General features: G+C 41.2%; 1 protein-coding gene across 3 annotated transcripts in view; it reads right to left on the bottom strand.

Moving 5' to 3' along the window:
* The window catches only part of SEMA4D (semaphorin 4D), a 112,086-nt gene extending 89,671 nt beyond the window's left edge, over nucleotides 1–22,415 (bottom strand). The window contains exon 1 of one of the 3 annotated variants that reach the window (XM_081942017.1): nucleotides 22,314–22,415. The gene's annotated coding sequence lies outside the window, so the exon portion shown is untranslated. Of the gene's footprint in view, nucleotides 1–21,421; nucleotides 21,565–21,609; nucleotides 21,925–22,313 lie in introns of those variants that run through there. The other 2 variants (XM_081942015.1, XM_081942016.1) reach the window with 2 other exon arrangements.
* Nucleotides 22,416–25,300: the final 2,885 nt, after the last annotated feature.

The following is a 25,300-nucleotide window of genomic DNA, read 5'->3' as shown; positions in this document are numbered from 1 at the left end:
AATTAAGAACTTACTTTCACTTCCCCTAAACAATGGGGAAAAAATTTCTGACCACAATTGCGAGACAAAGGATGGTTGAACTGACTCTTCTCTAAACTATATATGGGAACTTTGGACTTGTTGTTTCTTGACCACCTGTAAAGGCTGAGCCAAGATGGCCAACTTCCTCCTTCTTCTTCACCTTCATGAATGAGATTCCTTCCTTGCAAGATTTTATGGCTCTGAACTAGTCTCCACCCCAGAGATCTCCAGGAGCCTCCCTAAATACGTTTTTCCCTTGGATTTGGAATATTCTGATTTATCTAACTGATCTGGTGTTCCACTAGAAGATTTACTCTCCTTTGGGTTTGCCTGCCTTGTGATCTCTACCAGCTGTGCTCTTCCACAGACGCCATTTCTTTGTTCAGACTTATAACTATCTCTGAGCTTCATGATGGGTCCTAAAAAATTACTGCCTGGCAAGGCTTCTTCGGCCCTGACATCTTCTACATCCAGTCCGATTACTCATCAGTCACAATTGGGGTCTTTTTTACAACCTAAAGCCCCCAAAGAGAGTTCAAAGGACATATCTATTCACCAGATGCTTCAATCTCTCTTAAAGGGACAGGACGAACTGAAAAAACAACTGACAGACCTAAATGATCAGCTCAGAGAAACGCAACAACAAGCTGCACGAAATGAGCAGAGAATAGGTGTACTGGAGGAGGGTGCGGTTGGGATGAGGGAGGTTAGGACAATCCAAAGGGGGAGTGTAGAATTTGAAAACCACATGATAAAAATGGAATTTGAAAGGATGTCTTTTTTCCTTAGGTTTCAAAATTTGCCAGAAATTGAGAATGAAGATCTTAAGGAGATTATGACCACAATATTAGCAGAATACATTAATAGAGATAAACAACAACTCTGGTGGGATATTGACCTGATTTATAGGATTAACTCAGCATATGCAAGAACACACAATGTCCCAAGGGAAGTTCATGTTAAATTTCTCAGAAAGACCACAAGAGATGAGGTTCTACGAGTTCAAAGGGGGGGGACCACTAAAATATAAAGATAAAGAAATAACCATTCTTAAACAGATTCCAAAGAAAGTAAGAGACAAGAGGAAGAAATATTCCTCTTTAGCAAAAAAATTATATAATAAAGGGGTCTGGTTTAGGTGGTTATTACCAGAAGGCATGTTGTTTTTCTGGGAGGGCAGCAGAATTAGAATTAACACAGTTATGTTTCACTAAAAAACATAATGCTCTCCTAGATGAAATGGGGGATGTTACACAAGAGATGAAGGAGGGAGGGGGCTGAGGCTCTGCCAGTAGACCGGGGGGGGGGGGATGCAACAACCAGAAGACTCAGGTCACAAAAGTGATTTGAAACATTATTGCAATTGTGGTTATAATGTACCTTCATGGAAGTGATACAAAAAATGATTGAAATATATTGATGACTTAGTGTTAAATTCAAAACTGCTAATATCTATTCAAATGTTGATGTTTTTCTATTTTTTTCTTTATTGTAAAAGTTGCGAGATTTGGGGGGACTGCTTTCCCCCGCACGATGTAGCTGTCAAAATTTTCTATACCCTTTTTAACCCTTTTTCCCTGAAAAAATTTGTAAAAACCAATAAAACTTGTTATTAAAAAAAACAGCAGACAAGTCTGTGATTTATGTATAGCATTATAGGGAAAGAAAACAACAGGCAAGAGAAGTGGGGGGAGAGAAGTATTTGTAAACACCTCTGGATCCTTGAGGTGACATGTTTGTCTTGATAAAGTGATGTAAAAATACATATGAACTTACACATAAAGTTCCCAATGAAATACGTGAATCATTTGTCTATGGTGATTCTCAGTCATCCAGGTCATAGTTGTCCCAAAGGTGCTTTTTCAAGAGGCAACTAGACTTTATTTTTCTTTGAAGACGTTTTGCTTCTCATCCAAGAAGCTTCGTCAGCTGAAGCTTTTTGGATGAGAAAGAAATGTCTTCAAAGAAAAACAAGTCCAGTTACCTCTTGAAAAAGCACCTTTGGGACACCTGAATCATTTATTGACTCCAATCTACCAGCCCCATATTATATTCAACAAAACTATTTTGTACAAAATATATTACTAATTGATCTCATATTCTAATATTTTCAAGCAAGTACTGATACAATCAGCATTCTGCTGTAAACTGCATCAGCTTGCCAGAAAAGGAAGTAGGCAAAACCATGCAGACAAAGTGATGGAAATAAAAGTCAATGTTTAAAAGAATAGAAAGCACTGCTATTTGAAAGCTAGCTCCACCCTGTAAATCCTGTAAAAAGTTTTGGCATAAGGTAATCATGACAAAAAGCCTCAAAGGAATACTTAACACAACATGTATTATTTGAATGACACATACAAGTAAGCTTTGAGGTCAATAAATGTCACAAAATTCTCACCACCTAAAGCTTTTTCTTCTCAACATTTGACCTTGCACTTTCAAAAGCAGTCTGCTGTGTCTGATTCTATAATTGTGAAGGTATTATACTGTATGTAAACTTGCTAAATCCAGACTATGGCTATTACTTTAAAAAGTGTCTGTGTTTGCTAATTGGAAATCGTTAGCAGTTTTTAGTTTCTCTATTTAAATTTCTGCAGCAAATTAGTCAGTCAATATTACTTCCTAAATCATACTATAAATTTGTATAGTTTAGACCAGTGGTGGGCAACCCGCGGCTCGGGAGCCACATGCGGCTCTTTACACCCTTTAATGCGGCTCTTCTGTGTGCCGGGTGCCCGCTCCCCTCCCTCCTCTCGGGCTTCGGAGGGAAGCTTCTGCAAAAGCCCGGGCGAGTGACAACCAATTTTGGTCCTATGACTGCAGAATGCTGCAAAATACCATAAATGCAGGCCAGTTGTTGAGTGTTTCAAATGTGATTGGAACACTCAACAAGGTGACCACAGTGTGTGTGTGTGTGTGTGTGTGTGTGTGAGTGAGAAAGACAGACAGAGAGAGGAACAGAGAGAGGGAGTGAGGGAGGGAATCAGAGAGAGACTGACAGACAGACACACACACACACAGACAGAGAGAGACAAAGAGGGGGAGGGAGGGAGAGAAAGATAGACAGACAGAGAGACACACAGAGTGAGTGATTAAGTGAATGAGTGAGAGACAGACACACCCACATACACAGAGTGACAGAGAGAGAGGAAGGGAGGGGAGAGAGACAGAGGGAGAGACAGAGACAGACACACACACACACAGAGTGAGTGAGAGACAGACAGACACACACACACACAGAGTGACAGAGATGGGGGAGGGAGGGAGAGAGAGACAAAGAGCCAGAGAGAGAGAGAGAAAGAAAAAGAAAAAAAAAAGAAAGTGGGAGAGAGAGATGAAATTAAAAACAACAACATACAAACCTGACTTACTCAAACTATCCAAGGAAATGCAAGGCCAATGTTCACATTAGTGGTTGTGACTTTGTCAGTCAATGTCAGGATGTAATTTTCTCTACATTGTAAGGCAAATTTTACGGAATTTAACGTTATCGATAAATAATATCGTTCTAAATTTTTGTTTTATTAGTTGTGTTATTTGTATCCTCCCGACCTATGTGGATACTTGCATGCAGAATATTCTCAATAAAAACTTATTGAAACTAAAAACAGTGTACCATCCTATGTATTTTCGGTTTTAAAAATGTGGCTCTCAAAGTAAATTTCAATCGTGGTTTTGGCGAGATTTGGCTCAGTTGAAAAAAAAGGTTGCCCACCACTGGTTTAGACCAATGCTTCTCAGTCTTAACAATTAAGACATGTGGATTCAACTCCCAGAATTCTCCAGCCAGTACTGTTGGGATATACTGAGAAATATTGAGAAAAAGGTTGAGAAATACTGGTTTAGAGTATTCTGAGAACTGAACCAGTTGGGAATTGTTTAGCTCAGAAATCAGCAGTCTTTGGTTTTCTTGTGTGTTCTCAACTTCATGGTCAGCGTGTACCATATTTTTTGGACCTATAAGATGCACCTGTGTAAAAGACGCAACAAGATTTCGAAGAAGTAAGAAAAAACAGTTTTTGTCCTCCCCGACCCCCAGGAGCACTCTGCAGGCTTCAGCAGGGCTGGGAGAAGACAAAAATGCCCCCGTTTTTGCAAAAAATGGGTGGAAAATGGCAGTTTTTTGCAAAAATGGAGGTGTTTTTGCCTTCTCCCAGCCCTGCTGAAACCTGCAGAGTGCTGCTGGAGGCAGACAAAAATGCTTCCATTTTTGCGAAAAGCGGTTAGGTTTTTGCAAAAATGGGGTGCAGGGGCAGGGCCTCGGGAGTATAAGACGCACCAACATTTCCATGGTCCTTTGGGGGGGGGGGAGATGCATTTTATACTCCGAAAAATGATAAATCTTCCCAGGTTATATTAGCTAATAATAGTGAGGCCTCTGCAACTAAGTATATCTAAATCACTCGAGGTTTTCAATAATAGACTGGAGAACAATTTGACTGGGAAGGCTTCTGCCTTGAGGAAGGGGTTGGACTAGAAGACGTCTGAGGTCCCTTCCAGTCCTATGATTCAGAAGAACTTTTATTTTGACAACATATAGCAAACAAATCCTGAAAAGGTGTTACAATAATTAAGATGCCAAATGTTTCAACTGTCTTAATCACCTTAGTCATTTTGATATTTACAAACACGTTGAACAGAACTTGTGGATATTTCTTGCAATTCCTGAAGGGCCATAAATCACTCTTTTGGCAGAGACAAAGAGAGCTGTGAGAGAACCTGAACACCAGAAAGATTCGTTCCAATTATTACAATAATTCTAAAAAATATTGTATGTCAGTAACCCACATCGCCAGATGGGAAGTGTCCCTGTCTTTGTGGCACAACTGTGTCCCAATCCAAAAGTTCTGTGGAAGTGATTTCAAAAGACATTATCTGCCCTGAAAATAAATGTGCGCCAACTTTAGCATGCTTGCACCTAATCTAGAAAATTGCTAAAGCTACTCATAGCGATATTCTTTCTGACAGAAAGAAATACAATCTTTCCAACAGAGGACACCAAAACCGGTTAACTCCTGTCCTCACCTGTCATTTTCAGCCCCACAGGAAGTGGCATAGTAACAGCTATCAGAAAACCTTCCCCAAAATAACTGTGTTGCTGCAATCCAAGAGATTTGATTGCACACATCTACACAAGGTGCTTTCCCATAGCCCACTTACTTTTAAAGCTTTTTAAAAATAGTCTGACATGGTGCCAAAGCATTAAATATACTTACCAAAATAACACTAAAACCATGCAACTGTATTCTTATTTTAAACTGCATAAGCTTTCTACCAGTATGACTTGAAATATCAGGCCATGATTTAAAAAGAAATTGGAAAAGGCCTAGAAGATGATTGCATGCTTCATTACTTCAAACATCAAAATGGACTTTCTTTGTGAAAAGCACTCCCATGTAGCTAACACATAAATTCTACTTGCAGATTCAGTACATGAAAAATGGGTAATCTATGGACCCCTGCTGTCTGTCATTCCTGAATTGCTGCATTATGGAACGAATTGTATAAGGCCTCTCCTACTTCAATTTTACACTGTGGAGTTTTTTAAAAAAATCAATGGAAAAGTTATTCAGTCTGGGGTTTTTTTTTTCAGAAAAAAAAACAAATATTTCCTCCCCCCCTCCCCCCCCCAAAAAAAAACCCACTACACATGCTCATTCATTGATAATAAGGAATGGACACAAACTGCTAATTCTGCTTTGGACAAATTTGGCAATTTGAAACTTAAATTGAATATTTTCAGGTGCTTGAGTTAAACCTATGTGTGAGAAATTAATGTCAGAATATTTTCCAATGTAAACTGAAATTCAAACTGTGCTCTATATAATTCCTTATCCCAGATTTACATTTTTGAAGTTTTCAGTTCCTTTTACCCCTATATTTTCTATGAAAGATTTAGGGATGTGTCAGCTTCTCTTAGAAAGTTTTCTATGGAAATAAAGAAAAAATCCTTGTAACCCCCACTCTAGGTAGCACATTTGCCTCGATGAAGCACTGTTTGATCCTGAATTTAAGTGCTCAGAAACAACAGAAATAAGAAATATGAACACAGATGGAAGCCATGTGCAATGGCCAGCTTTCCCCTCAAGTTGCCATTCCTATTTGCAATCAACACAAAGACTCCCTCTGCTCTCCGCTCAATGAATGTACATGTGACACATTTACATGTGTTTGTGTGTGGTAATGTGTATGTATGTGTATTTATATACATACATATACACCTCTGCCAGGAGCCAGGGCAAGGATGAGAAATTATACTAACTGAATAATCATTTTAATAACTACTAATTAAAATTAATTGCCTGGAAAATAAAGTACCACGTTTACAAGATGAATGGCCCCCACCTGCATATATCAAGCATTCTATCATGCAAATCACTCACACCCAAAAGCACACTCCATGCATGTTCCCCTCCATGCAGCAAAAACACTAAATAGAAAAACAAAAAACAAAAACAGTAAAAGAGAGAGAAACAGGATGTCAGCCTCTAAGACAGGTAAGAGTCATTAGGCGATTTAAAAAGAAATTTAATGGATGATAATAATAGTAAGCTGAAGGAACAGTGGAACACCTAGTTAGGTGCTGCAAGGAGATCGCACAGGCTTACTACAGACAACGGCATGACAAAAGTAGCAACAACAATGTGTTGAAACATCTGCAAGAAATACCAACTGCCTGCAAGAAAGACATGGGGGGACGACCACAAAATAGACAAAGTGATAGCAAAAGAAGAAGCTAGTGCTCAGGATTTCAGAATTCAAATAGAAAATAAAAGCATAAAAATAGTAGAAAAAATAACCATAAATAAAGGCCAAAGATAGTGTCAATAATGACAAAATCACCACCAGTCAATTGCAAATGTAGCTTTACTTGTAACAGCTTACATCCTACAGTATAATAGGCCTTTATTTGCTGATATAATCAAACAATATCTGCCTATCCCAGATCTTTGGAAAGGACTCAATAGGATACAAATGCAAAATCCAATCTAATCATCTGTCTGACTGGCGACTAACTATAGCAATAATAATTCATTAAAATTGTCAAAATCCTCCTCTACTTCAAATTAAGCATAATCTAATTAAAGGAGAATTGTTTTGATTTTCTTTCTGAAGCTTTTTACTTTCTCGGGATTCAAATATCTTTTCTTACCAATTTGGCATTCCCTATTTTCAATCAAACCCTCATTGCTACATAAAAGGGACCTGGACCTGGAAGGGGAACAAGACAACAAATACTTTTTTAGTTGTTATAAAAAGGGTTAAAATCAGCACCTTCAAAGGAAAGAAGATCCTTGTCTTTCAACTTGCCACAGCCAACTCACCACGGCCAACACACCACGGCCAATTTGCCACAAGACAATTCACTGCGGGACAATGTAACCATGCAATTTAATTATTTAACATCAATAAAAAAACATTTTAATTTTTGTTATTCACATTTCATTCTGTCGCTTTTCCATCCTTTTGCACAAATATTAAGTAGTCCTAAAAATTCAGCTAGTCAGAACTAGTTCAGGATATATTGCAAACACCTAGATATGAAAGGGTACAAGCAGAAGTCAGTCAGAGATCTTTCAATTCCTAGCATATTCATGTGCATTATTCCAATACAGATAATCCTTGCTTAGTGGCACTCAAATGACCATTCAAAGTTATGACATTGCTGAAAAAAGGAGACTTGAAACTGGCCTCAAAAATGCAGCTGTCAGTTTCCCAGTGGTCATGTGATTATGATTTGGGCAATTGGCCACCAGAGTGCATTTATGGCAAGACAGTGGTCCAGAGTCATCTGATCGCCATTTGCATCCTTCACACCCAGTTTATGACAAGCAATGTTGGGGGGGGGGGGAGCTGGCAGGAAGTCTCAAATTTTAGTTATTTGCTTCATGACACCAGTCAAACTATAAGTCAAGTGCAGTTGTGTGATATTTCACTTTACAACTAAGTTGTTTATTGACAAAATTGCCAGCCCCCATTGCAGTTACTAAGTGAGGACTACCCATAACTCTCTCACATAAGCTTATATGCTCACCAGACACAATAAAATACTCCCAGAATTTCCTCAGGAAATAAAGCTCCAATAGCTTTTCAAAATATATTTATCATCTATGTGGCCTAGGCAATTAGTAAAATCGAAACACTCATTTGTTCCACCACACCCAAGGAAAATAATTTCTAAATTATATGCAGGATTACATAACATTAGTGTATCTCTCCTGTATGTACTTCAGAAGCATAGTTTATATGTTATTTATTATTATTGGATAAAACAAGCAACAGTGCTCAAATCTAAAAGAGTAAGAACGTTTCAACTTTACATTTTCCTCAAATCAAATTTGGATTGGATTTTGCCCACTTTTCTCCATTGAACTAGATGAACTGCAGCAAGCATAGATACCATCAGATAATGTCCTAGAATTGTTATTTTTCAAACTAGGCCCCCTAGAATTAATTTCACAGAGGAGGAACAAAACCCTATTATTTTAGCCTCTTGAGAGAGGGCAGGTTTTTTCCTGGCCATTTTCAGGCCAAAATCGCCCCCCCAAAAGGCTGAAAATCAGCCTGAAAACAGCCCAGAAAAGCTGGCTGTGAGAGGAAGAGAAGCCAGGTTAGCAGGACACAGACGTGTCCCAGATCCCCTCATTTCAGAAGCAGCAATCTCACACTCTTCCCCTCTCTGCTAGCCCTTCTTTGCATGGGATCAGTGGTGGGTTGCAGGCGATATGCCCCGGTACGGGCATAGCGGTGCCCTCCGGAGCACCGGGTACCGTTCCGGTACGGAGCTCCGGAGGGCCCACCCGCCCGTCCGTCCTCACCTGTATTTGAGCTCTTCGGCGCTTTCGCGCACGGCGCATATGGCACCTGCGCAATTCTCCGCCGAGCAGCTGTAGCCTTGCAGAGGCGTTGCAAGAGGTAAGGACGTATGGGCGTGCTGCGCGCGCTGCACGCATTCATGTGGTGGACGCCAGGCTCCGTTGCACCGTACCAGTTGCACCAGGATCAGGAACCCACCACTGTACGGGATCGCCCAGGAACGGAGATAGAGAGGGGGAAAAGGGTGGCATTTCTGTGTGGCACTCTCCCCTGGGTACAACAGAAAGGGTTGATAGCTGACATTCAAAATCTACATATTTTTTATGAAAATGTTCTGGGCCCTCATAGGCGTGAAAACCATCTCTTAGAAAATAGCTGTGTGCCAGTTTCATTAAACTGGTAAACATATTGCAAAATGCAGAAACTATTCCTATCTCTTTAGAACAAAATACATGCTTATGCTAATCATTCTTACGCTGTGATGCAGTCTTCAACGAAATCAAATAGCACTTAGACTTATATACTGCTTCACAGTGATTTAAACCCTCTAAGCATTTTATAGAGTCAGCATATTGCCCCCTTACCAACCTCGGAAGGATGGAAGGCTGAGCAACCTTGAGCCAGTGAAACTCAAACTGCTGGCAGTCGGCAGAATTGGCCTGTAATACTGCATTCTAACCACTGCACCACCATAGCTGTTGTCACTCACTAGTATACATCCAAGCATATTTACCTACAAATAAATTCAACTATGTTTCAGCATATAATTTCTTAGAAATATGTTTCATGCTGTAACCAGGCAAAATTAAGGGTCTCTGTTATTGACAAGTCATATATTAACAGGTCTGCAAGATTGAGCTGTGTTCACTAAATAACAGTAAGACAAACTCTAGGTGTAATGTAAAAACACCTTATTTACATATTGCCAATTATTTATTTTACAATATAAACTCTGAACAGTAAGAAAGAGCTAGAAGATAAAGCCCTGACAATTTAGCAACTAAAACTATAAATACTAAGAAGAAGGAGGGGACAATATAAATACTGAGTGAGGGAGGGAGAGGAGCAGGACAATCTGTGCAATTACACATGTGGTTGAAACCAGTTGCTTGATCACTGCAGGAATATCAAATAACATTTTCTGTTACTACACAATGAATCCTTGCCTCGGAAAATGGGTAGACATCTGGGCTCAGAACATAAGTAGGATGAGGCCCATTTAGGATTCTGATAGAATTTAGGCTAAGCGGAGAAGTTAAAAAACATCTTACAAGGCAGCCAAACAAACCATTTCATATAGTTACCTCCAGAAAATTGCACAAATGTGTGCATGAAGTCACTAGAAGGTCTCGGTGTGAGGGAGATTTTCACTTTTCAGTTCAAAGCTTGTACTGCACATTAGATGTTTGTTCATAGAAGTGCCAAGCTGTACAGCCTAAAAATGCTTACTTCAATGACTACCAATATGAACAAGAACTGAGATCAAATTTTGTGAGGCAGCTGGACTTCTTCTGACCTTGTGAAATCAGGAAGTAGACTGGTTTTGGTATGCAAAAGCCACCTGTGAATTGCATCTGTATCTGACCTTGTTCTGTTGGTTAGAGGGGTGCAATTGGAATAGAGAAGTAATAAATGGTTCATAGACACAGGGGGTTGTGCTTCTTGCCCTGAAGGAGGAAGTGGTGTAACTCCTTCTGAAGATCAAACACTAGTTTTCTTTGTTTTGGAGAAGATAGTAGAAGTGCAAATGGAAATAACCCTGGATGGAATAATTTATATAGATTAGCTCTTAAATATAGTTTCAGATTCTGGTATACAGATGGTCTCTGCCAAGACCTGGACACTGGGAGAACATCCTCTTGGATTTCTCAAGATTATCAATTATCCTTTTAGATTACCTGAGAACAGTGTTGGAAGCACTGTCATTCAGCGGTTTCACTCCTAGCTGTGGAATATAAGAAAGATGCCCTTGATGGAAATGACCGTTGGTCTTACCTGAACTGTTGCTTTAGGAGGTTTTGCAAGATTAGCCAGGATTGGGTTTTGTGATGTCCAATTGGCCTCGAGACAAGAGTTAATCTGAAGCCACGCCTCTGTGCTCCTTGCTTCTGGTTCCCAGTTTCAACAAGTCAAGACCACTGCAAAACACCTGAAACCAAGCACACTCCCCCATAAGGGAAAACACCCTACCCCCTGAACTCCCCAACCCCTGGACCAACGCTAGGGCGGGAACCTGGCTAATCCTGCAAAACCTGCTAAAACAACAGTTCAGGTAAAACCAACTGTCATTTTCCGGAAGAATGTTGCGGGATTAGCCAGGATTAGGACATACCCAAGTTAACGTTCCTGGGGGGGGGGCACTATTCTGGGCCCCTCATGCGTTACCACCTGTTGTAACACCCTACAATCAAACACCGCATCAGCCGCATGGCTTTTAAAAACGTGCCCTGACAAATGGCTCCGCCTGCCACCTGTGGCATACGTGCCATAGGTTCGCCATCACTGTCATAGACCAATGCGATGGCCAGTTTGATCCACCTCCCTATAGCCGAGGAGGACATCCTCTTCCCCAGGGAAGATGGATAAAAGGAAACGAAGAGCGCCTCAGATGGCCTGGAACAGTTTCGGAGAAAGGCTCCACTCCCCATGGTCGACCGTGGCCCGACTGAGCCAGTCGGTTTGATGGTTGTTCACTCCTGTGATGTACTCTGCCTTGAGCGATCAAATATGCCTCTCCGCCCAGGTGCCGAGTGTCATCGCCTCGGTTCAAAGAGCTCTGGAGTGTGTCCTGCCCTGTCGATTGACATGGGCCTTCGCCGCCACGTTGTCGGTCAGCACCAAGATGTCTCGATCCCGAACATGGTCTTTGAAGTGCTACAATGCCAAGTGAATCGCACGCAATTCCAGCCAATTTATATTGTGTTGGAGGTCCAACCAGGCCCAATGCCCCTGCGCCATCCGGGACTCCAAGAGAGCTCCACACCTGTACAAGCTGGCGTTTGTTGTCAGGATGAGGCGCTCCGGCTCCCTGAATTTGCAGCCCTCATGTAGCACTGGGGAGAGCCACCACCTCAATAACAGCTACACCTGTGGTGTCACTAGAACCTTTTCCTCAGAATTGCTGGAGTTGGACCTCTGATGCAACAGGCGACGCCACTGGAGCGCCCTCACATGTAGACGAGCCCAAGGAACCACTTCTATGCAAGAAATGAATTTCCCCAGAAAGCTGGAGAGCACTACTACAGAAACAAAACATTGACTTCTAACTTGTCTAACTAAGGCTAACAAACTAACTTTACGGTCGTGTGACAGGAACACCTTCCCGAGCTTAGAGTCTATGATGTTCCCCAGGTGAGGAATCCTGGTGGTGGGAACGAGGGAACTCTTATCTAAGTTAACCGAAAAACCTAACTGCTGTAGTGTGGATAACACCAATGAAATGTCCTCCCCCGCCCACTCAAACGATGCTGCTTGGACTAAGATGTCATCGAGATAGCATTGGACCCTGACAGAGCGCACACGGAGGAAAGCCTTGTGCAACAGCAACCAGCACGCGTAAGACTGGAATGTTTTACGAAGGGTCAGCTTCGCCTTCTTATCCTCGGCCTTCAAGTAATCAGCCACATCGCCGGACACCACTGTTGATGTGGAAGCTAATGCCACCACTGGAGGGTCCATTGTGGGCACCTGCCAACGCCTCAGAGAAACTAGGTTCCATGTTAAAGAACCTCCTATCACTGCTGCTGGGGTTAGGAAATGTTCCTGGCTTTTCCCATTGCTTTTTAACTACCTCTAGGAACAACTTAGGGGCAGGGATGTCTTCCTTCGCTGGAGGAGGCTCTGAGTAAACTCGATCATCCGGACCACCCTCCTTGGCACCCTCCATCTCACCCAGTTGCGCTGTGGCCCTGGACTTGCGCAACAGTGACTTGAACAAATCCGGAGGAAACAAACCAGAGAATGCTGCTGCCTCAGGTTATGAGGGATGCCACCATTGCGGGTCGCACAGACCCCTTCTGTAACCCAGCAGAAATTCCATGTGAAATTGCAGAGGAGATAAACCTCTGAATGCTTGCTGGAAGCTGCTCCATGTCTCTAACGAAGGAATCCTCCTCCTCCTCTTGTGCACAGTCTTCAGACTGTGGAGCCAATGATGGCCTAATGGGACTATTCCCCCCCGGGGGTGAGTAGGGGGATTGGACTAGAAGACCTCCAAGGTCCCTTCCAATTCTGTTGAAACTGAGGTTTAGTAGAGGCTCCCATGGCCCGTGTGGCAGCACTCTGCTTGAAGAAATAGGTTCATGATTTAGCTTGGATTCATAGCTTCTATTTGATCATGTGGAGATTTTGGTTAGGAGAACATTTGCATAGTATTGGTTGATGTACCAATTGCAATCCTTTCTGAAATGGGAACCTTTGGGGACAACCAATCATGCCTTCACCAGCTTGAGTGATTTACTGCAATTTATTCTCCTTACCTTTAAAGATTACTTGGACATTTCAATTGCTGCAGAATGCAGCAACCCATATGGTGATAGGCAACAACTGTTTCAACGTTGTAACATCTAAACCAGTGGTTCCCAAACTTTTTCAGTCCACCGCCTCCTTGGTGCTACAAACTGATCCTCAGTGCCCCCCACCCAGTGGTGGAGTTTAATTTTTTTTACTACCGGTTCTGTGGGCGTGGCTTGGTGGGCGTGGCTTGGTGGGCGTGGCTGGGGAGGTCATGTGACTGGGCGGTTTGCACGACGGAAGGAAGATAGTAACAGTAAAATTCAAAACTGCAACAATTGCACATTTATTCAAAATCCAATTTAAAAACCTTTTTAGTTGATGTTAATTCAACAAAATTGTTCAACATGATCCAGTGATACCAGGTTTTCAAAGTATGATAGTCATTTATCAAGAACCTTAGTAACTAGTAACTTAGTAAACTCAGTAAAATTTAGTAACTACTTCACTGTTCAGTAAATTCTTAATGTGATGGATGGGCTTGATGAAGTGATACCAGTTTCCCAATGTCTGGTTTTAAGTCACTTAGCAGGAGTCTTAAATCACCATGTTCAGTAATCTGGAGTCGATTTCTTTGCTTGGAGAGAAGTTGGATGACTACATTGAAGCCACGGTCCACCAAGTATGATGTTGGAAATGCAACAAGGAGCTTCTTAACCACTGTCCATAGTGCAGGATAGCGATCAGAAATTTCTTTCGGTAACCAAAACTCTTGGTACGATTTCTTAAACTTTGGCTTCAGCTCAATGTCATTTTGCAGCTCTATGAGTTGTTCCTCCACTACCACATCTTCCTCAGTATCTGAAAATGGATTTATCACCCAATCTGGAATTTCCATCAAAAGAAGATCCTGATATCACTCAGACATCTAAGTCTTAGAAAGTCAGAGAAACAACTTTAGCTGGATAGTCACATCCCTGCAATAACATCATTGCAATTTTCAGTTTCATTAATTTCCACAATATCAACACTAGCTTTGCTACTAACCCCTTCCAAACCATCTGCATAGTCTTTAAGATTTGGTGGTCTAAATATCAAAAACAGATGACTCACATCACACATCTAAGCAAAACTGAAGTACAATCTATTTTTCCTTTTTTAAAAAAAATCTCAATTTTAAGATTTGCATTAGTTTTCATCCAGTCCCCATCCAAAAATGGCAAGAAACTCTGGTGTCATTTGTTTTAAGCAACCATGGACAGATAATTGCTCATACTTGCCTTAATATTATTGGCCAAGTTTCTTATTGGCTATGCTAACCAAGAGGTGCTTGGTCATTGTTAACCCTGCTGCAAAATTTATGTGTGCACATATCCATACATACAAAGGCATACAATATAATCTTATCTCCTTCAGATTGCAAATTATTTTGCACGACACAAACATTCTGCCTTTAAATGCTTACATGGTTTCGCCGAACCAACTATTCAAAACCAATAATTCCGCAAGAAGAGAGGATGGGAATGGGGATATTTCAAAAACTAAACACATATCCTAAAAGAAAATCCACCCGCGACCAGCATTGAGTGGAGCTTTTATAAACTTAGAATAAATGAGCTGGAAGGGACCTTGGAAGTCTTCTGGTCCAACCACCTGCTCAAGCAGGAGAACCTATACCAGAGGTCTTCAAACTTGGCAACTTTAAGACTTGTGGACTTCAACTCCCAGAATTCTCCAGACAGCTATGGGCTTCAACTCCCAGCTATGCTGGCTGGAGAATTGTGGGAGTTGAAGTCCACAAGTCTTAAAGTTTGGGGACTCTTGACCTATACTATAGTAGTTTATACATATAGTATACTATACCTATATCAAAAAAAGCTCCCGTGAGTTTAACAACACCCGTATTTCCAAGGCTAGAAACGGAAGATTGCAATGCAAGCTCCCTCCTGCTGGTAATCCAAATCTTCTTAACCAAAATCCACACCATCAAAAGGGAGCGACCGCACTTCCGCTCATCACCCCCTTCTCTGTTACTTTTACCTAACAGCATCTCTATGCAAAGGGATGGCACGAAATATGTGACCGTTTTTTAAACCAGTGGCAAAGAGCTCTCTCGCAAGCTCAACTAGAATTCGATTGGTGGGGTTTCCCCCCCAAACAATACCGTGCACGATCTCCCTACCCACTGACCGTTTTTTTAAAAAAAAAACTTTTCACAAGCCAAGCCGGTTGGTTAAGACGCCAGCGGTGTTGAAGGGTGGGCAATTAAAGTGTCGTGCACCCCTCTCCTGGGAGGAGGGCAGTGATTGGAGGGGAGGGTGGTGACGTTGCTTAAAGGGAAACCCGCAGCTATTTCCAGGTTTGTTTGGGTAATTTCGTCCTGCCCGCGCTAATGGACTTTAAACAATCCATCTTCTGCTCAGCAAGTTTCTCCTTTCCATCTGAGAATTAGCTAAGGGGAAGCTACCAACCTAGGGGCGACGCCCTCTGCAGCCAACACAATGCATGATCTTTTTTTCTTCATCCTTTTAGCGCCCTCCTGCCGCCCCCCTTGTCTCTTAGCGCCCCCCTTCCTCCCCCCTTTCCTCTTAGTGCCCCCCTAAGTCATCCCACCACCACCCCAGTGGCCGGTACCGCCCACTTTGGGAACCACTGATTTAAACTGTGGAGGTTGTATGGTTGCCAATATGTTTCCAAGATTTCAAAGCACTGGTTTTGACCTCTAAAGTCTTACAGGTAGTCCTTGACTTACTGTTTGAAGTTGTGACTGTGTTGAACAAATAGTGGTTACAACTGGTCAACTTTTAAAATCTGATTATTTTACTAAGTTACAAGCTATTACTGAGGTATAAATGGGAAATTGTGCAAAATGCCTATATTCAAGTAAGATACACAATGAAGACAGAGGTTAAATATAACACTTTAGAAATGGGACCATACTTAAAAAGGGAATGTTGTACTTACTGCATTTATACATGTTCTTCTCAGCAAAATTAGATAACATGATTTAATGTTTTATTATTTATCTATGAATATAGTACTATTTTAAACACGGTGGGTGGAATAAGTCTCTCTCTTAAACTGCTGTGTCAAAGTTTATTTCTCAAAAGCACAGAGAACTGATAAAGTGGAATACAATGTTCTGGGAAAACAATGACAGAAATTTTGGTACACTATTGCAACATCTTTTGTTTTTCACAAAGTGTTATCAGGTCATGAGACATTCTTTCTGATTAAATAATTGACGAATGGTCCCTTTTAGAATCCAACTGTTATTTCTTGATCAGAAAGAAAGTTTCACTTGTTAAATGTCGTGGAATATAGTATAATGTTTGTGTTTCCTTTTACTGTGGAAAGTTATTCTTATCTAGAAAAATATCTGAAGGTACTCATATGGGTCACCTCTGTAGCATCGAAATTAATTGTATGCTAGCCATTTTCACATGATTAAGTTCCCACACTTAATAATTGGAAAAACAAGTTAGCAGCAGAGAAAAAGTTTAGAGCAGAGACAGAATTTTAATCAAATAGAAAAAATTCCTTCTCAGTAAGCAGAGTTTTACTCCAACGTAGTTATTCTGCACTATGTATGTATTATGTCACTTTTACTCTATTCTACTCAAAAGCATATGGATGTCTTACATCACATTATTAAAACTAAAAACAGTAAGTAAAACATAATAATAAAACTGATGAAGATGAAATGTGATGAAAATGTAAAAAAAATATTCCCACATGACAAATTTAGGATATCTCAACTAAAACTCAAGATAATAATTTAAGAGATAATAGACTTTGTCTTTGTAAGAGCAATTCGTGACAAATTTTGTTCCACTAAAATTCAGTATTATTAGATGTAATTTCCAATTATGTGTTGGATCTTTTAGCTTGTTAAGGGGGGAACTCTCCCCCCCAAAAAAAACCTGATACAAAAAGGTGTGAGAACAAACTGGGAACCTGAGGTATGAAAACAATGAGAAGGCTGCACTGTAGAACTGCATGTACCCATTTATAATTTCTTCAGTGGCTTGAAACTGATTACATAACCAGAAAGATCTACACAAATCTTCTATCAGGCTGAGTTGCCTTATAGAACAACAGGAGTCAAGACATTACGAAGTCTTTCCCAAGTAGGTACCCTCAGGACATTTAAGACTGTATGTCTAGCATGTACCCTGTAGCTGAAGACTGGTGGAGGGATCTGAAGTACTGAACTGAACTAGATCCTCCAGTAAATATCATGAGTAAGCAAACTGCTAAGAGCAAATTATTTCATTGAACATCCTGGAAGTCACCTGCCTTCCAGGCTTGGAGATCCCAAGCCATTTTATGCTTTAATCTATTTCTGGTATGTTTTCTGTAGTTAAAGAAAGGGACTGAAGCCAAGACAATATAAATTAATTTGTGTGAAAGCTCAAGAAAACATCTTGGGGAAAAATGAATGTTCTGCACAAATTACTTTCTACCAGATGGAGTAGATAGATATTACAGAGTAATATATACTGAAGACTGTAGGGTGGGGAAGGCTACTTCATACATTTATCTATTTGATCTAGTGGTTAAGGAACCAGGCTAAAAACCAGGAAGACTGAGTTCAAATCCCATTTTAGGCATGAAAGCCAACTTGCTAACTTTGGTCCAGACACTCTCTGTCAGCCTCACAAGGTTTTGTGGAGAAAATAGGAGGAAGGATTCTTATAACTATGTTTGCTGCCTTGAGTTGTTTATAAAAATAATAAAGGCGGGATTAAAAAACATAAATCTACATTTGTCTGCAACCAATAGACTGAAGTCTACTAGCCTTGTCTATAAACTGGTTCATTGTTCCATAAGCAGCAAGAGACATCACTGAGAGAAAAAAAAACATCTCATTCAAAAATGAATGCTTGCAGTTAGTAGTAGGGGTTGCACAAAGCTCTTCTTATCTGTTTTGCCAACTCCAAGTGCTAAAATAAAACTTTCACAGTCTAGTAATTTCTGTTTTCCTATTTTAATACTATTGTCTAGCAAGTTCGACCCCCTCCTCAGTGATGTGAGAGGGGGAACTTTTCAGCATTATTCCCAAAATTTGGTCTTAAATGTGCGCATTGGTCAGAACACGAGTTTCTTCAAAAAATACAATTGTATTTTTGAACAGTTGTTAAATGAGGTAACTGCCAAATGAGGAGTAGCAAAGATTGCTATTTTCATGTCTTAGTTTTTCCCCAGATAAAATATGAACACATCACTGCCTATCCATTAGATAGTATGCTGTGAGGGATTATGATGGTGCAAAAATTTATTAAATGACAGGGATGAAGCAGGCATGGTTAGTGTAACAAACTGTGAAAGGGGCTACAAATGGAACAAATACGATATTTAAGGTTGAATCGAAGGGGATAAGATATAAAAGGGATTCCTTGCTTTGAATGGCCTTAAGCCTACCCCCCCCCTCTGTTTCAGTGAAATAATAAATTATAGTCTAGTGGCCTTCAACATTTCCAAATGTAACAGTAATGTCTTATCCTAATTAGTCCCATAATGGTATCCAGGTTTTGCCTTTTTTTTTGCTTTCTCTCTTTTCTCTCTTTCAAAGGTTTGAGAAACATCTGTATGTTGCATGGAGATTTGGGAAATCTTTTTAGATATTGAGTAGGGGGCTACATGCATATGTTTGCATAAATTCATGTCAACTAGAATTTATAGTAATGAGATTAAAAAAACAAGGAATCTGTACTTGTATGAAAAAAAAATTGTTTCTGATATATCTCTTTTATTAAAAAGAAAGTCTAAACAAAAACTTAGTGGATCTCTTCCACAAGGCCACAAGATTATATTGCACTATAGCACCACCCACTTGACAAAGCCTTTTAATCCTGAGCAACATTCACTCCTTGTGGTATAAAAATTATACATACTTCTTGCTGAGATGCAAAACCTCCATATGGGAGTTACACAGCATCGTCAGATCACACCCACATAAGGGACAGGTATAAGGAAATCTTTTATATCCACTTTGAAGTCCATCAGAACCCATCGTGGTACAATGTCTAAGGTGGTACTTAGAATCAGAGAGGCTGAAGCTCAGGGACAGCCACAGCCATGGAAGCTCACCCGGAGATGGGATACAAGCCTAATGTATAAAAATCAGTGAATAAAGTACATTTAGAACAATAATGGCATCAGATGTCATTTCTTCCACACCTTAATGTCAGGATCACTGCAGAGAGTTTGGTCCAAAATCCAACCACACCAATGATCCCACTTTTAAAACAATAGCCAAATTAAACTTAACTTGAATGAATGCTAAGAAAAAAATAACATACTGGTAGAATGCAGTTTAGCATGAGGATTAATAAAGTTCTTTCAGGCTATGAGGAGTGGGTAAAAACAGGCTCATGCATTACAGGGGGGGGGGGCGCTTGCCAATAAAGCAAGAGCTCATTGGAAGATAGATGCATGTGAACAACAGGTGCAGCTCAGCCCCACTCCACATCCCCTCCTCTGTTTGAAATAGCAAATTCCAAAACATTCTATTCATGACCTGAAGAAACACAGGCTGAGAAAGCGCTCTTTGCTTTATCCATCCCAGCTTCCTGAGGATATTATTACAACTCCAAATAATACCGACTCCCACTGGACAAAATGTGCCAAGGTCCCAGGTCAGGGAAGGTTCTCCTTTTTACTTTCTTTGTAAAGCAGCATTTTAAAAGAATAGCTTGGCACTCTTTTAAAAACAAATCTATCCACAGACTAGTCAAAGTATATAATTATTACTACTATTAAGAAAACCAATAAATCTAGCGAAGTCTGAGACTACCACTCTCAGCACAGCAGTGGGAATTAGGTTCTCCAGAAATTGCTGAACTGCACCTTTCAGCATCCTTCACATTGATCATGCCAGCCACAGCTGCTGGGGCTTCTAGTTCAGAAAACATCTGGAGGACCAGATGTTCTCCACCCCTCTTTAGAAGCAGCATTTCACTCCTGAGCCCATAACAAATAACAGCATAAGAAATTTAAGGTAACAGTCTGGTATAACTCAAATTTAAATGTAAAGCTAACATAACAGGATTTCACATTGATTGTTTACTCCTGTATATGTCTCTCCTCCCTCCCCCCCCCACCGCCCATATTATCTCCATCTTTACAAAGGGTTCTTTCCTTTCAGCCTTCTCCTTATGAAAGTGTCACTGGGGCAGCAGAAAAGGTCTTTGAAATGGTCATGAACAGTAAGGTTGAGCGGCCTCAGTAAATCATGACAGAGCAACAGCGGAAATCCACCTCTTCCATTGAACCTTAGACACAAAGGGGATTGCATGATTCAGACTATTAAAAAGAGCGGGGTGGGGGGGTGGAGATTATAGAAGGCAGGTGAACGTATAAACACCGATTGCTAAGAAAGAAAGCCAAAGGTCACATCATCAGACATTTCTGGGCAAAAGCAAAGAGAGGGGGGTGTCAACCGTCCTATGGAAAAAGAGTGAAATAAACTGAATACAAAATGCAGCCCCTAAAGCAATTAAAGCGCCCACCCCCCGAGTGGGAAATCCCTCTCCCCAACGCACGAATGCAGCACCGCACTCTTGAGTGTTTTTTTTCCTTCCTCCAAACCTAATCCATTAAGCAGTGGAAACGTTCTGGTATTCGTTGTAAGGCGATCCGCTTGTGGAAGGTAAGGGATGTGTTTCAAATATCATGGGTCTGCGAACCACTCTCCATAGTAGAAAACTAGGGCGGCCAGCCACTGCAACTCCACATTTCCTTTATACTCGCCCGCCACTGCCAAACAACCGCCACTCCCTGCCAACTAGATTGGGGGAGGAAAAAAAAAACCAAACCCACTACCATTTTCCAAAGACCATTTTTTGCCGATCATGTAAAACTAGCCACCTTCTTGCGTTCTCGTCCCTCTTTTTCTAAGCCAAGGATCTACTGTTTATTCCACGCCTGGCGGGGGATACATTTCCAATGCAGACACCCCGCCTCTCCAGTAGCTACAACCGACCGCGCACCGATTACTCTCCACTCGCTTCAAATGCCTACGTCGCCCGGGTCTTTCTCAAAAATACCGTCTCTCTCTCTCTCTTTCCTCCCCCCCCCCCCCCGCTCCTGCACGATCCCCGAGCTCCAGGGTTGTGCAAATACGAACCTGAGCAAAAGCCTCGCCGCTCTCACAAGATCCTCAAGCGACTGTAGGGGCTTGCAAAGCCGTAGAGCTGCTCCTCGCCGCCTCTTTTCTCCTCCTCCCTTTCCCGCCCCCGCGCTCCGCTGCAGCAGGCTTGAAAGAAGGAGGCTGCGGTCAGCAGCACGCATGGGATACGTCGGAGAGGAGCTTACCTGCTACACTGCCTTCCAACTTCTTCGTTAGTCGCGGCTTTTGTGAAGAACGCGCCCCACCGCCGCCCCCGGTTGCAGGAACCGTTCAGCCGGGCCAGGCCGCCCGCACCGTCAATTGATGGGAAATAAAAAGGAGCCCGGCCGCACTGAGAAAGAGGAGGAGTTGGTGCCAGTGTGTAACAAGTTTGGGTTGCCCCGCAGATATGGCGGCGGTGGCGGCGGCTCCAGCGAAGGAGGAGGAGGCCGCCGAGCGAGCCAATGCAACAGCGGGCGGGCCACAGAAGCTTTTCTGCCCTCCAGCGATCCGCTTCGGGGAGGGAAGCCCGGGGAGAGGGGGTGGTGGTAATGCCTTGAGTAGCGGTGGGGGGGGGGGGCGGAGATTTAAAAAGCAGGGGCTGAGGCGAGGAGAATCACCGGAGGAATAAGACTGGGTTTATTTAGGCTGGGATTTTTTCCCCTCCTTTCCCATTCGGTTCATTCAATTCTGATCAGGATCATAATAACAATAACAATAAACCAACAACCGATCTTCGAGATCATATGAGCGAAAGTCGGGGGGGGGGGCTTGTACCGGGAAGACCTTAGGAGAGATCCACAGACATACGCATCCATCTATCTTTGGCTCCCCCCCCCCAAAAAAAAAAAGATTGCAATAGCCCTTTGCTTCTAAGACACCAAGACTTTGATTCATGTGCTATTGTTACCGGCTCGCTGGTGGTTTTTCTGGGAACTGAGTGCAGACAGGCGAAGGTATTGCACAACGTAGGTGTGTTGCAAACAAGGATCAAGGATCACTCCGTTCCTTGTAGGGGCGGGGGAATATCATTTCCTATTTTCTTGCTATTACACAGAACTTAAAAGTTTGTAAAAAAAAAAAAAGGCGCCCTTGTTTTTTTTAGGAGCGTTTGTATGCTAAGCCAAACAACCATAATCTTCGGTTGTTTCTCCTATTATATATTTACACTTTGTCTGGGAGGTGCTCATTTTGAATCACCGTTTGCCCATAACGCGGCCATCTTCTCTCCCCCCACCCTCCCCAAAGGTCAATGACTAAAGGCCTTCATTTCCCAGAATCCTGAGAAAATAAATATTAAGAAAGAAGCACTTGCTCCTTAAACTGCCAGCTTCTTGACAAGTGGTTGTCTGTTAAGACTTTGCTCGCACAATCATTATTTCAGTAGTCCTGTTAGTTGGTAGTTACACACCTTTCCCACTGAGATGTGGGAGAATCTCAATTTATCCTTGCTAATAATATAAACCAGAATACAGGTACTCCTCAGCTTACAAAAGTTTGAAAGTTACAGCAGCACTGAAAAAAGTGACTTAATGACAGGTTTTCACACTTAACAACCATTGCAGCATCCCTGTGGTCATGTGATCAAAATTCCGATGCTTGCTAACTGATTCATATTTATAAAGGTTGCAGTGTCCTGGGGTGAAGTGATAATCTTTTGTGACCTGACAGAGTCAATGGGTGAACCAGATTCACTTAACAACTGAGTTACTAACTTAACTGCAGGGACTCACTTAACAACTGTGGCAAGAAAACTCACTTAAATGTCTCACTTAGCAATATAAATGTTGGGCTTAATTGTGGTAAATTGAGGACCACCTGTAATAAACCTGTTGGTTCAGGAAGTCTGTTCCCTCTGAAATCTTCAAGCCTTTGCCCTATAGCTAGTAAAATGGAGAAAATAAAAAGCAATCTTTAGTGATCTTCTCCTGACTAGCAATTCTTGTAAAAATTAACAGTTGCCATATTAATTGCAAAGCCTCCTAAAAAAAAGCCCGACACAGTCAAGTAAAGTTTATTTTATGATAAACATATTTTTACACAACAGGTAACATCCAAATCTGATCTTCCAGAATACACTGTTGTTTTGCTAACATAATGTGATGCAACCTTACATTTTTTTCAAATGTTTGTTAAGCAGACTTTTCCTTGTCTTAATCACCTTTTTTGGGAAAATACTTTGAAAGTATGAGAGTTTGCTTTTGAAACTTATTGGAAGAAATGTCCTTCTGGGTTCAGTTCCAAGTGGGGAAAAAGACACCGGAAACATGGAGACTGCTTGGAAAGATGTTTTAATGGTAAACAGGATCATATGGCTTGAGCTCTTGAACAGAAAAGGGAGATCACATGCTTCAAAATGTTGGGTAAAGAAGAAAAAAAATGGGGTGAGATGTTGAAAGACCCTGGTTTTATGCCCTCTCTGGCCTTTGATCTTGATCTTGTATTGTGATTGGTTGTCAGACTCCCATGGGGCCATGCAGGGGCAACTCTGTAGCCTGTGCTTTGAGTCCAAGTTTGGTTGCCTTGCTGGCTGATGTAATTTTCTCAGGTGCCTTGTGGTGAGTTTCTGTAGAGGGTTAATCCTACCTTTGTTATGAAGAGTAGACTGGCTCAGTCCTTTTAATGGCCCATTGACAAAGGTGGAGGCTATTAAGAGTGAGTCTGTTTTCTGTCTAAAACATGTTTCTCCATTTCTTATCCAGGGAAATATAATATTCTGCCTTTTTAATATTTCCTAGGATATTTCATTCTTCTAGGAGAGGGGTAGATGCTAACTTCATACAATCTGATGCAAAGTTCCACTGAGTCTGGCACAGTAGCTGTGCCATGTTAGGGTTGCGAAGAAAATGCAATTGCTACATCCTCACATCATTGCTGTGAATTGGTGAGCTAAATGGTAGAGGACATGTTTTACATTTCCTATTCTGATCTCCTTACCTTATGAAAGATTTTTAAACCCAGAAGAGCCAATGAGAGTCAAATATAGGCATGGAAGATTCAGAACTATTCTGAAGAGGGAATTTTTGCCTTCCAGATGTTACAGAATGCCTAGTAGATTCATCCATTAGGATTAGCAGTGGAGGATATAAGATACCACCATTCAGTAATTTTTGGAGGACCAGAGGTTCTCCAATAATGGAACAGATGTGCCAGTAGTCTGATTTGGTAGGAAAATCATCTACCTGATATCCAGGTTGATAAATTTAGAACACTTTGGTTGCCAAAATTGCAGAAAAAGTCAAATTTATCCAAATGTGTGTGTCTCCTTGGCAACAATATAGAAATGTTTCATCGTCACTTTTTTCAAGTCTAACCTGTTACTCTTTATTCAAGTACTAAATCCATTCTTGTTTTTTTTTTTTCTTAAAATCACAGCATCTCAATATGCAACTCTTAAATGAAATAGAGGTGGGAGCTAACAATCTATGGTGTGTATGGCTGTCCCGGTACTCAACATAATTAAGTTGTTAAATACAGTATATACAGCTGGCCTTTTAAATATTAAGAGTAAAACTTATCATTTGTATATTGTGTTTTCCTTTCAAAATAGCTAAGATGGTGTTTATACTTTGCCACTCACCCCTCCATTTTATTCCTAAACAGTCTCTTTGAGCAAGATTAGGACAGGAAGATGAGTTGCCCAATTATCTAATGAGCATGATGGTTAAGCAGGGCTTGACCCAGACATAGATCATATTCATAAGGCACACCATGCTATTTTGTGGTTTTGCTTACTGTATCATCCCAACATAGGGTTATTTTGAGGTTAGATGGAAGTTCTAACCACAGTGTCACTTTGCAAACTGGAGCTATTCTCTGCTGTTCTACTTTTGTTTCTTATTTCTTCTGATTCACAGAGACTTTATTTAAAAAATGGGGTGAAAAATCTTTAGCCTT

Source organism: Natrix helvetica (assembly GCF_964273705.1).
Source record: "Natrix helvetica genome assembly, chromosome: 2".
In the NCBI taxonomy this organism is placed as follows: domain Eukaryota; kingdom Metazoa; phylum Chordata; class Lepidosauria; order Squamata; family Natricidae; genus Natrix; species Natrix helvetica.
This window is presented reverse-complemented; position numbering and strand designations above follow the sequence as displayed.